This window comes from Crocuta crocuta, unplaced genomic scaffold (genome assembly GCF_008692635.1).
Source record: "Crocuta crocuta isolate KB4526 unplaced genomic scaffold, BGI_CrCroc_1.0 scaffold751, whole genome shotgun sequence".
Classification (NCBI taxonomy): Eukaryota; Metazoa; Chordata; class Mammalia; order Carnivora; family Hyaenidae; genus Crocuta; species Crocuta crocuta.
In genome coordinates, this window is record NW_027530353.1 from 535011 (window position 1) to 548893 (window position 13883).

The 13883-nt window shown below is 37.6% G+C and overlaps 1 pseudogene; it reads right to left on the reverse strand.

The window, feature by feature from the left end:
* Positions 1-965: 965 nt before the first annotated feature.
* Positions 966-13883, reverse strand: part of LOC144233024 (acyl-coenzyme A thioesterase THEM4 pseudogene) — a 48212-nt pseudogene continuing 35294 nt past the window's right edge.

Sequence of the window (13883 nt, forward strand, 5' to 3'; positions counted from 1 at the left end):
TAACAGTAAATAAATGAATGGAACTTGAAATGTAAAATGCAATACCACTTATATTGGTATCCCATAAAAAATGTTTATATAAAATAAAACCTAACAAAATATGTACAGGATATATACGAGGAAAACTATAAAACTAGTGAATGAAATCAAAGAACTAAATAGAGAGCTATTCCATATTCATGGATAGGAAAACTCAACATTATCAAGATGTCAGTTCTTCCCAACGTGATATATAGATTTAACGCAATTCCAATCAAAATCCAAGCTTGTTATTTTCTGGTGATCAAAAAACTGATTCTAAAGCTTATGTGGAAAGTCAAAAGACCAAAAATAACCAGCAGAATATTGAAGGGGAAAAACAAAGTTGGAGGACTGTGCTACCCATTTTTAATATTTACTTTAAGCTACAGTCATCAAGATTGTGTTGTATTGGCAATAGACAAATAGATTAATGGCATGGGGACCCCATAAATAGATTCATATAAATATAGCAACTAACCTTTGACAAAGGAGCAAAGGCAACACAATGGAATAGAGATGGCTTTTTAAATAAATGGTGCTGGAACAACTGGACTTCCATATGCAAACAAACAAACAAAAAACAACAAACAAAAACAGATAAACAGAAAACTGGTTTTATATAACCTGAAATATTAACTCACAATGGACCACAGACCTAAATGTAAAATGTAAACCTATAAAACTCCTAGAAGATGAAAATCTAGATGACCTTCTGTTTGGCAATGACTTTTCCCCCTGATAGGAAGTGCTTCTGTGTCAAAAAGTTTAGAAGGTGGAAACAGCTCTTTGAGTTGTATTTGAAGACTTATTCGGGAAGGTTGGTGTTAGCAAGCTTCACCTTCTGGGAGACTCAACAGCAGGTAAGTACAGCAGGCCTGGGGACAACAGCTTCTGGAGGAGGGAGAGCCTAATGCAGATTGGTGTAGAACGCACCAGGCGCTCATTTATGTCAACTTTTCTTTGGGATCCAGCTATACAAATAAGTTTGTTGCATCTGAGTATAGGGTCTTCTTGTCCATGCTTCAAACATTACAAGAAACAATTTCCTTCCTTCAACTTTATCAAATTGGGTATTTGTCACAACAACAACAACAACAAAAACAGTAGGAATTTAAAAGTGATGTTGAGATCATCAGTCATGACAAATCCTCCAGCTATAATTGCAGACGTATCAACAGTAGCATCAGTCATGGTTGCAATGGCCCCTCCATGAAGAAATCCAGGTACTCCTTGCAGCTAAGGACCTCCTCAAAATATGCAAACTATCTTTTCTTCAACATTATTATGGAACATCACTTATTCCAAGTCCAAGTCTTCCTCAAAGCTTCTAGGGAAGAGCTGAACCTTTGACATTTGTTAGATTACAATATTTTTGTCATGAAGAAAGGTTTCAAAGTCTTCAATCCATCAAGTAGATTTACATTTATATGGAGGCAAACATTTCCAGGAGCTCTCTTCATATCCCTTCATGAACCGGTTAAAGAGGAGTCTCATGTCCTTGCTCCATCTGGGTTGGGGACAGAATGGTCCCTATTAATGATCTCAGCTGAAAACTCCCTTGGTGGCAGCTGTTCAGTCCCTTGCCAGTGGAGGCGTGCCTCCTTGTGGTTAAGCAGGGCCCAGAGTGGGCACAGTTACAAGGCACAGCTCCACAGCATGGTTCCAAGGGTGCCCGGGCTCCACAGGGATGGCTGCCTGGCTGCCTAGCCACCTGCTTTCTCCTCTCATTCACGGAGGGGCAAATGACACCTGGCTATGACTTTTTAGATGCAACAAAGGTACAGTCTATGAAGGAAATAGCTGACAAACTGGATTTCACTAAAATTAAAGCTTTCTGCTCTTTAATAGACTGTCAAGTAAATAAAAAAACAAAGCCACAGACTGGAAGAAAATATTTGCAAAACTATGTCTGATAATGAGCTGTTATCCAAAATATGGACAAAATTCTTAAAATTAAACAATAGGAAAAAATCTCATTAAAAAATGAGGTAAGGTCTCATTCTGTATCTCCCTCTCTCTCTGACCCTCCCCTGCTCACACTGTCTCTCTCTCTCTCTCAGAAATAAATAAAAACATAAACAAATTTTTTAAAAAATGAGATAAGGTCATTAACAGGCATCTTATCATAGAAGATACACACGTGGCAAATAAGCAGATGAAAAGATATTCCACATCATGTGTCATCAGGGAAATGCAAATTAGAACAATGGGATACTGCTGCATATCTATTAGAATGGCCAACATTTGTAGCAACATGGATGGACCTTGAGGGTGTATGCTGAGCGAAATATGTCAGGCAGAGAAGGACAGATACCATATGTTTGCACGTATAGGAGGATTAGGAGGAACTTAATGAAGTACCATGGGGGAGAAGAATGGGAAAAATAGTGGGGGAGGGGGAAGGAGGCAAACCATGAGAGACTCTTGAATNAAATATTGGTAAAAATATAGAGCAACAAGAACTTTCATTCATTACCAGTGTGAATGCAAAAAGTATAGCCAATTTAGAAGAAAGCATGGTAGTTTCTTAGAAAACAAGACATAGTCTTACCGTACTATCCAGCAATAGCACCAGGAAGTTCTAAACCTTATTTTCAGCTCCTCTATATATATATTTACCACTATATGCACCATGAAAAAGAAGCCCCAAGTCATCAAAGTTCCTATTTATCCATTGTCAGGAAGAGACACAAGAAATGCTATTGCTGAATAGTATTTACTCAAAGAAGTTGAAAACTTATGTCCACCCAAATACCTATACATGGATGTTTACAGCATAACATAACTCATAATTATTCATAATTGCCAAAACTTGAAGGAAACCGAAATATGCTTCAGTAGGTAAATGGGTAAATTGTGATGTATGAAGACAGTGGAATATTATTCAGCAATATAGGGAAATGAACTATCAAGCCATAAAAAGACATGAAGACACCTTAAATACATAGCACCAAGTAAAAGAATCCAATATGAAAAAGCTGTATATTGTACAATTTCAACTATATGACTTTCTAGAAAAGGAAAAACTATGAAGATAGTAAAAGATCCGTGGTTGCCAGGGATTGATGGGAGACAGAGATGGACAGGCAGAGCACAGAGGATTTTTAGGGTAGTGAAAATATTCTTTATGACACTATAATGGTAGATATGCATCATTATACACTGGTCCGAACCCATAGAATGTACAATACCAAGAGTGAACCCTAATGTAATCTATGGACTTTGGGTGATCATGACATATTAATGTAGGTTTATCGATTACAATAAATGTACCACTTTGGTAGGGGGTGTTGATAATTGGGAAGGCTATGCATGTGTTGCGGGAGGGGTATGAGGGAATTCTCTGTACCTTCTTCTCAATTTTGCTGTGAACCTAAAAATAATAAAGTCTTAAAATACAAGACAACCCCCTCCCCGCATGGCATTTTAGACTTCAGAGTTTGACCAAATCCTATGAGTTTTTATAAAGTCTTTTCATTAATTTCATTTTCTCAGTAAGCCAAAGTTCCTCTTTGGCTTAAGAACTACTTAGGAATTTTGTTTCTTTTGCCTTCAAAATATGAATCAGTGAATAAGTCACCTCTTTTTTTCTAATTTTAAACCTTATTTTCAGCTCTTCTATATATACATTTACCACTATATGCACCATGAAAAAGAAGCCCCAAGTCATCAAAGTCCCTATTTATCCATCGTCAGGAAGAGACACAAGAAATCCTACCTCAGCAACCTTCATAGCTCTTTCCTGTCTTTTACTGCTGATGAGATCCTGGCTAAAATTCCCCAGAGCTGACAATATAACCAATAACATAATATGAGAATTTTTCATAATACATGCCTCCATTCCATAATGTTAGATTTACACTATTTTTCTCTATCTTATACCCTGATGATTCAAATTGAAAAGGGAAATAAAAAACACTTCAGGAGACTTATTTATATCCATTTTATTAAATTCAAGCTCAATCCATGAAGGCCGTTAAGAGTGTGCATCGGAGCTGGAAGCTGCTTGGGGTAAATTTCTGTATTTTGTCCTACTTCACATTGTTAAATTCAGTAAAAATGCACTGAGAAAACAGGCAGGAACATTGAATGAATTTAAATCTATTTCAGCTGCTGACTTAATCTGATAAACGTGTACCCTTCTTTAGAGCGTGAACTAAAAGTTAAAATTTGAAATAGGCTCCATTTTACTTCGTCTTCCTGAAGGAATGGGATATTGCCAAAGGAAAATGTCAGCAGCAATGTCCGTCGCTCCAGCCTTGGGGCCAGCAGCTATATGTCAGTTGTCTGGTGTGCAGGCACATCACCAGCCAAAATGAGCTAATGAGAAGAAAAAGAAGTTAGAACTGAGCTGGATAGCCATTTGGAAAAACAACAACAACAACAGCCTGGAATGAGGGAGGTCTTCCCTCTAGACAATGTTTTGGTTCCGAACACTGTTTCTCAAAGGGTATCCCTAAACCAAGAGCATCAATTTTCCTTGTGAGCTTGTTAGAAATGCAAATTCATGGGCACTTTTGTGACCTATTGAATCAGAATCTCAGGGGTTAGAGCCCAGAAAACAGTGTGGTAAAAGCTCACCAGGAGATTTTCTTATGCATATTAACATTTGAGAACCACAGAGGTAGGGAAAAATATTCAATTAGGCAAACTGGGTAGGGGAAACTCAAGAAGTCAGAACTACTTGTGAAGACAAATGGAAATAGTCATCTGGCTTCCGGGATTGGTGCAGCTAGAGCAAGACCATAACCCACAGCTGGTAGAGAAGAGGTCCAGAGAGGAAGTTTAGGTTTTTAATTAGCAGAATTATTGGCAGGAATTACACAGGATTTTAGGGCTTAGACCAGCTAAGTGGAGTTAACAGCGCTAGTCTACTCCCAGGGGGAACTGGATTGTTAAGTAGTCAAACCCAAATTTAAGTCTGGTTGTAAAGGTTAGAATCAAATTAGATTCTAATCCAATCATTAGATAAATAGGGCCGGGGACAAAATGAACACTGCTATGCCATGTGCTCTGCAGATGTCTGGCGCTAATCTCCAGCATATCAAGTGCGGATCTGTAGTTAGCAACATGAGGTACTGTCCCACTAGATGAGTTCCATCAGGCTTAATGACTCTGATTTGGTTTCTGCCTTTGGTCAGCGCTGATTTGAGACCTGGCTCCACCAAGACAATGCCTGGCAGGGGAAGGAAGGAGACGATCGCGGAGGAAATGGGAAACAACCCATCCTGATTTTAGCACTGAAAATCCAAGATTCTAGCAAAACCCAAAGTTTCAGTAAAACCAAGAAATGTGGTGACCCTACAGCCAAGTGAAGTCTGATTTTGTGAGGTAGATATAACATCTATAATTTACCCTTTGTTCTCTTTTGTTATCTTGGCATCTTGTTAAATCAAGTCAAAGGATTACTTTAATAATAATTTTTTAAAACTTAAAAAAATTTTAAGATTCGTGTGATTTGAAGGTGTGTATTTCCAGATATTTGCATATCTGTTTACTCTTTGTAGATCGTGGACCAAAAAAATAACTGGAGATGCATATTATGTAAAATCATGTGCTATAGATTTTTGGTTTTTTGCAACACCACTAATCAAAATTTTAAAAAAAAGGAAAGTTCATATTTTTAGCTTTTAATCAATGCTTACTAGGCAGGTGGATAGTTGAAGAGCCATGGGACACCTGGAGTGACAATCTTTGTTGATACTCAAGGACAAAACTTTGGAGCAGATGTGTTGTGAATGAGATACAAAGAGGATGAATGAATCACTAAATCACAAAACTGTTGGATGCAGAAAGATTCCAAACAGGTGCAGGATAAAGCAAACAACTCTGATCTATTTAATCAAATTGGAGGGCTTATGTCTGTTATTTAGAACACTTGTGAAAAGAAATACCAGTTCCTCTTAACTTGAAAGGAATATTCCAGCTCTTGTTTTATAATTTTGATATAAATCACTAATATTAGAATTTTCTCTGGAAAATCCTTCTGAAAATAACCACATCTTTTAAAGGAGCTAATTTTATATATAAAGTCTAGTGATGTATATAAGGGACTTGGGACTTATTCCTCTAAATTATGAGTCTATAATGATGCACTCTGAGTTCAAGGTCACATAAACAAAAATCAAAGGCTAATTGAGCCTAAAAAGTTGCATTATCTCTTGCAGAGAAACAGCTGCAGGAGAGTCAGGAATACAATGACTTGAGGCCCTTTCAAAAGCAAACATTTTTATATGAATCCTGTTCAAAAGAAACCCTTTTCACCAAGTCAGCATTGCACAAACTGTGAGGAAGAGGGTGACTTTTATAGGAAACAGCTGTCCTGATAAACTGTAATAGTCTAGATCTTCTTAAATTGTCTAAATTCTACTCACCATGGTCCCAAAAGCCTTTAGGATCAGTCAGAGACAGACAAATACCATATGGCTTCACTCATATGTGGAATTTAAGAAACAAAACAAATGAACAAAGGGGGGAAAAAAGAGAGAGGCAAACCAAGAAACAGACTCTTAACTGTAGAGAACAAACTGATGGTCACCAAAGGGAAGGAAGGTAGGGGGATGGGTAAAATAGGCGATGGAGATTAAAGAGGGCATTTGTCATGATGAGCACTGAGTAATGTATAGAATAGTTGCATCGCTATATTGTACACCTGAAGTTAATATAACAATGTATGTTAACAATACTGGAATTAAAATAAAAAAAATTTAGAAAAGGCTTCAGGAAATAAGTATATGGGAAATCAGTAAAATTAAGAAAAATCAATTTTTAAGGTGTAGGTCAAGCTATGTCACTTTAAAATAACCTTAATTTCTAAGGGAAGGCAAAAAGACTGCCTGGCCTCCTTCACCCTCTTACAATTGGTATCAGGCTTCAGAATGTTTCTTAATAACACATGTCAACAAAATGTCTTAGGACAGAGCAAAGAGATAACTAAAATTTAAATAAGTTTCTTTTTTCAATAATTTGTTTACAACATAGTTTATTGCATGATGAAAGGACATTTTTAATACCAAATAATTTTCAACATGAAATTATTAAGATTTCTTACTATTGAGGACTTTGTTGGAGACAATATATCGAACATGTGACTCTCCAACATGCTGAATGTATGTGTATGAGATTCCCATGGGATAAGAGAGGAAAGTGTATCTTTTTTTTTAAGATTTATTCTTTAATTCTTGACAGAAAGAGAGCACGAGCAGGTGAGGGTCAGACTGAGAGGGAGACACAGAATCTATTTGAAGTAGGCTCCAGGCTCTGAGCTGTCAGCACAAAGCCCAATGTGGGGCTTGAACCCACAAACTGTAAGATCGTGACCTGAGCCAGAGTCAGACACTTAAGTGACTGAGCTACCTAGGCACCCCAGAAAATGTATTTCTTGAGTGTGAGACATTAAACTCTTTGGTATGCAAAAGTCTCCATGGTTTAGTTACGGTTTTAAATAAATAATCACAAGATGGGGTTTCTGGTTTTAGATGGTGAGCAACTAACCAAGTCAAATTGTTCTTTCCCAGCTCTTTGTTAAATTGCCAAGGAAAACAGAGGGATGAACAGATGAATGAATGAATGGATAGATGATAGATAGATAGATAGATAGATAGATAATGGATAATTAAGTAAATGATTATCCATAGGGAACTTAAGAGAAGTAATGCATGTGTTTAGGACAGGGGTGGATTGTGATTGTGTGGAGTGCAAGTTGGCAGTAAGTGGGTATAGAGTAGGGAATAGGTAGCGAGTAGGTGAGGTTGAAAGGATAGTGAGTGAGCATGGAATGGGAAGCAGATAATGAATGGTTGGTACTAAGCAGGGATAGGGCAGGGATTAATTAGTGAGTGGATAGGTAGTGAATAGATGTAGGTGGTAAATGGCATGGGATAGATGGTAAGGAATGAGTAAGTGTGAGGGGAGGGGAGGCAGAATAGTGTGGTTAGGGGAAGTAATTAGAGTGGATACAAGACAAAGATTATGCATATGTGTGGGTATGCATAGAGAGCTAGGTAGAGAGTGAGTATGGAAACAAATAATGAGTATGTGTGGTTAGAAGTTAAATACCTCTAACCCTTTAACCCCCAAGTGAGTGGCTGAGGGGGCTAAAGAGGTGAGTAGGTAGAGAGTGGATGTGAAGTGGGTTGTGAATAGTAAGCGGTTAGGTAGTCAATTTATCTGACACAGTGTAGTTTTTAAGTGGCTGTGAGGCAGGGTAAAAATAGTAAGTAAGTAGGTAAAGAATGGGTTTGGAGCAGGATGTGGATAGTAAGTAGTTAGATAGAGAGTGGATATGGGTGTGGACCTGGTCCTTGTGGTGAAATTTGTCTAGTTCATTGGACCTGACCTTGGACGTGGAACTTGGTTTTGGAACTGTACTTTGAACATGAATCTTAAACCAGGATTTAAAAAAAAAATGTTTTATTTATTTTTGAGAGAGCACAAGTGAAGGTGGGGCAGAGAGAGAGGGACAGAGGATCTGAAAAGGGCTCTATGCTGACAGCGGTGAGCCTAATGTGGGGCTTGAACTTATGAACCACAAGACCATGATCTGAGCTAAAGCCAGGCACTCAATCAACTGAGCCACCCAGGTGCCCCCAAACCAGGATTTTTGATCTAGAGCTTGAATCTCTGCACTGGCTTTGGACTTTGATATTAAGTATTGGAAGAGACCCTCTTGTCTCCGGCCTGAACTTCTGCCTTTTCATGAGACTTAGACCTGGACCTTAGAAGTAGAAATTGGACCTTGTATTTGAACTTTGGAGGCAAACCTCAAACCTGGATCTTTGACCTAGACCTTGTACTTGGATCTGAACCTGGACCTTAGATCTGAAATTGTTCCTTGGACCTAGACATTGAAACTTCATCTGGATTCTGAATCTAAATTTTGAAACTGGAGTTTGCATCTTATCTTGTGGTTTCCTCATGTTAGGGCAGGGACATCTCCCTATAAGACTGGCTCAAATGTCAAGGCTGATGATGCCATACATGCACCAAAAGGGTATAAAAGTTATTACTCACATAGTGAGGTCTTCCTAGGGAAAGCAGGAAAGAGCTCTAGGGTGGTCTGAAAATGGTTGAGAGAGCAAGGAGGGGCAAGTGGTTTGAGGTTTTATTGTGGACAGGGGATGGGGGCAGGGTGAGGGCGTGGGCCAGGACTTCCATGGTTTAAACTTTCTGCTAGTGCCAATGGAAGGAGAACATGGCCTTGCTTGCAGTCTTTCCAAACTATGAGGCAGAAAGGGATGAGAGAGGTGGAGCTTGAAAGATATCAATAGTCAAACATTAAAAACAGACTCAGACTCTTTATTAATATTCACCTCCTGATGATTGAATTATGGCTGAAATATGCCATCTTTCACAAAATTGAATTTAAACTTGTTTAAGTAAGCCAATATAGTGCTCTATGAGGCCTATAGCTGGAGGCCAGTAAAAGAAGTAAAATTTCAATTGAATGCTGTGTTCAAGAACCCAACACTGTGTATTCTGAGAAGTTAAATGAGAGTCTTTGCTATTCTAAATAACACCTCAAACTTTGCAGAAAATAGGGAGTACTTTAGTAAGGCTTTGAATTATAGATCTAGTGGTATGCTGAGACCTGTGTGATCTTGACTTATATTGGGGGTAGGTGTGAGGCAAGAAATGCCCAGTTCTTTATACTAGAGACCATGGTTTTTGCCATTGGCTAAACCCAATGGTCAGATTATGAACAATGACCAAGAGTGTATTTATTTTATCAAGATTTCAGTGGCCATGCCAAGCTTGTATTCTGTTGCCTCTAAGACTCAAGGGACAATGGCAACTGGGTGCAGAGAGTCACAGGCTCAGGGCCCATAAGACTCCATCTCTAGAAGGACCCAACATGGAGGCAGTAACTTTCACTCTACTGGTGTATAACATGGGACTCAGGAGAGCAGAAGCTCATGGGTGACTTATGGCCGTCTTGGGCTCCCTACAGACTCTGTGAGGCAGAAAAAGAGGCTCCTAAAAACTCTACAATAAGGGACTTTATAAGGAGCACAAATGAGAATGCTTATTATATTGTCATTTAGACAGATCTAGAGCCTTTAGGCTCTAGGGCCAATTAGTGAGTAATAGAATAAATGGTCTTGAGTAAAATTGTAAATGAGGTATATGCTGCCTCCAAAACCCAAAAATGCCTTAAAGTGCCATGCTATTTTAACATTGTAAGTGATAACAGAGTCATTACTTGTTTCTTGACAGTTTCAGGAAGAGAGCATCCTTCAACTGACCAAATAATGTCCAGAATTTTGCTGAGGTGGTGGGGCTTTGTACCAGGTGTGGGACATCCCTTTCTAATGAGCTCCCTCATGAATGTTTGTATGTGCTGAGTGAGTGTGCCAAACGAATTTCCTCAGAGGAAGATTCAACAATGTAATGTCATATCTATGTTCCTGGAGAAATTTAAATGTGGCACTGAAGAGATGGTGTCGAATGGACTGTCAAGGTACCCCTAAGTAGCCAGGTTAAGGTGTATTATTGTGTCCTTTAAGGTAAAAGAAAATTAGTGCTTGGGAGGCTGTTGAAATGGGCACTGAACAGAATATATCAGCCAAATCTTTGACTTGCTGATTAGATGGAGTCAATAATTTCAATAATACTGAGTATTAGAGACCTTAATGGATGGGACCGTGGCATTAAATAATTCATCGTGAGCACCATTCATTCTTTCCAGGTTTAATAACAGGCTATACTGGGCCTAAATAGATTTCCTATAATAGGTTTTGATCCTTGAAAGTCTTGTTTTAATTTATTTTGGTCTGTGTTAACAATTATAATAGGTTGGGACAAATCTGCAGGGTCTCTTTTGGTCAAAACTGTTTTAAATGCCTAAGACTTAATTTAATTTTAATTTATTATTTATTAGGTCAGAACATCCATGCCCACTGTAAGATATTTTACGGAAAATGGAACTATGAGCCTGGAGAATTTAGGCAAGGCAATAGTTTTAATTGTTAAGGTGAAGCATATTTCTGTTTCTTCTATTTTATGTTTGCAACTCCTTTAAGATTATAGGAGGTACCTTATTTAAACTTAGTGAGATCCCCAGGTATAGGATGACTTATTTAAATTTAGTGGGATCCCCCAGGTATAACTCTAATTTGAACTCCAATACAGATTAAGGTCTATATTGATGAAGGTTTAGTAGTTTGAGCATTTCAGCAGGTGTTAAAGTTAATTTAGAATTTAGAAATTAAATTTAATTTATATATTAAAGTAAATTTTATCTTTTTATTGTATAATATGTTTGGTAAATCTTTGATTTCCAATTAGATCAAATCATGGTGCAGAGTTCCCATATCCTAGTCTAAAGTCTAAGTCCAGGTCTAATTCCAAGTGAAAATTAAGGGCCTAATTTCAAATTTAAGGTCATGTCCAAGGAACTGGAAATTTCTAGATCCAAGTTTCATGTTCAACATTCACGTCCAATGTTAGGTCCAGATCCAAGTTTCATGTTCAACATTCACATCCAATGTTAGGTCCAGTTCCAGATCCAACATCCAGATTTTATCCTCTGGTCCAAGACAAGAGGACCAATTACAACATTCACCACCATGGTACAAGGAATAGATCCAAAGTCTAGGTGTTTCAGTTCAAAGACCAGGTCTAATCAATTACAAATCCATATTTAACTTGCAGTATTAGTTCAGTGTCCAGGTACACAGTATAGATCAAGGATGGAGGTTCAGATGCAAGTTCTAGATCCAAAGTTATGTCCAGATACATGTACAAGGTCCAAGATAGACTTAAGAGATCCTCACCCGAGGTCCAAGTCCATGCAAACAACCAAGTCAAAGGTCAGGCCCAAGATCCTGGACACATTCAGGCCGAATATTTGGTGTCCTACATCCAGGTCAAAAGCCAGGATCTATGGTCCATATTGAAGCCTGAGGCCCATGTCTTAAATTCCATTGTCCAAGTCTTGGTCACATCACAGACATAGGTCCAGGTAAGTATAAAGAATAATATTTACCTATGAGTTGCAGTTCTAGCCCCATAAACCCTATGTCTAAGAATCATTTCCAGGTCTGAGGTCCAGGAATAAGATATGAATTTCACTGTCAACCTCCAGGTGTAAAGTCCCAAATCCAGCCCAAGGTCTAAGGTGTTTATCCAAATTTGACACCCAAAATCTTGGTCTAGGATCAAGATCCAGATCCTAGTACCAGAGCCAAGACTGTGTATTAAACTAGATCTGAGATCTAAGATGAAGTTTAGAGGTTAATATACAGGACTCTATTCCAAAGTTTAATTCCATGACCAAAGACATCATCTAGAGTCAGTTCCAAATTCCTCAACATCTAGGTTCTAGGTTGAGGTATTATTATGTCCAGGTGCAACAGCTAGATTCAAGGGTCAGTTCCAGATCCAAATTCCAGGTTCAAGTTCCAAGACCAAGGTCTATGTTCAAGGTCCAGGATCACAGTTTAATCAAAAGTCCATGGCTTATTTCAAAGGTCACGATCCAAGTCCAGGTCCAAAGTCTAGGTCTAAGCTCAAGTCCAAGGAACTCAGGTTCAAGGTTATATCTGATGTCAATGTCCAAGTCCATTGCCTATGTCCAAGTTTATATTAAAGTTGTGCATATTACGGGCTTCTGGGTTGCTCAGTTGGTTAAGTGTCTGACTTTGGCCTAGGTCATGATCTCACTGTTCCCAAATTTGAGACCCATGTCGGAATCTGTGCTGACACCTCAAAGCCTGGAGCCTGTTTCAGATTCTCTCCTCTCTCTCTCTCTCTCTCTCTCTCTCTGCCCCTCACTCACTCATGCTCTCTCTCTCTCTCAAAACTAAATACACATTAAAAAAAATTAAGTTGTGCATATTAAAGAAAATGCAGTTGAGTAAAATGTGTGATTCTCAGAATGTGCAATTTTGTTTAGATACAGCTTACTTTAACCTTAATAAACATTCCATAAGAATCTATTTTCAAGCTGAATCTAAGAAGTATCTGATTCTGAGCTTGACTTCTTATAATACTAGTTTGTATACATGCACACTATTTTCTTCTAAATTTACTCAAACTCACAAGAAAGTACCGGTGAGAACAATGTGTGAATCTAAACTTATTCCATATGTACTGCTTAGGTTTACTTGAATTTGTTCTAACTCACAGGGAGAAGATGGAATTGGGAAGAATGTAAGTTCCTGAGCTATTTTTTCTCTCATATAAATCTCATATTCACCTTAGCTTATTCTAATAAGTTACTTTAGAGAAAAGTGTCAGATACAGAACTTATTTGCCCATACAGTACTCTTTCCATAAAAATTGCTCAAATTCTTCTTACCTTGCTCTAACATGAGAAAACGCCTTTGATATAAATTTGTGTTTCTGACTTTTTTGCCCATATAAAACTTTTTTAACAGACAAATAAAAATTTTAAAGATGTTTCTGATTCTAAGCTTGTTAATTTCATTCTCATTTATGTATACTAGATTCCATCTAACACACAATAACACATATTTTAAAGGATAATGTATGATATTGAGTTTGCTTAATCATATATTATTGTTTTCACAGACACTGTGTTGATTTATCTTAATTGCTCAAATTCGCTGTAAAATAGTACAGTTGAGAATATGTGTTTGAGAACTTTTTCTCATATAATTTACACTCATCTCAGTGTATTCTAATAGATAATAATTTTCTTTAGAGAGAAATGTCTGATTCTAAATTTTTCTTCTTATACTGTTTTTTGTATACTCAAATTCTATTTAGATTTACTTTAATCTCTACTAAGAGTTTTAAAGCACTTATTTATACTTATACTTGTTTCTACAAATACTGCCTTGATATCTTAATTTGGTTGAACCAATATTAAGAAGAAATATTTGAGAGCAATAAGTGAT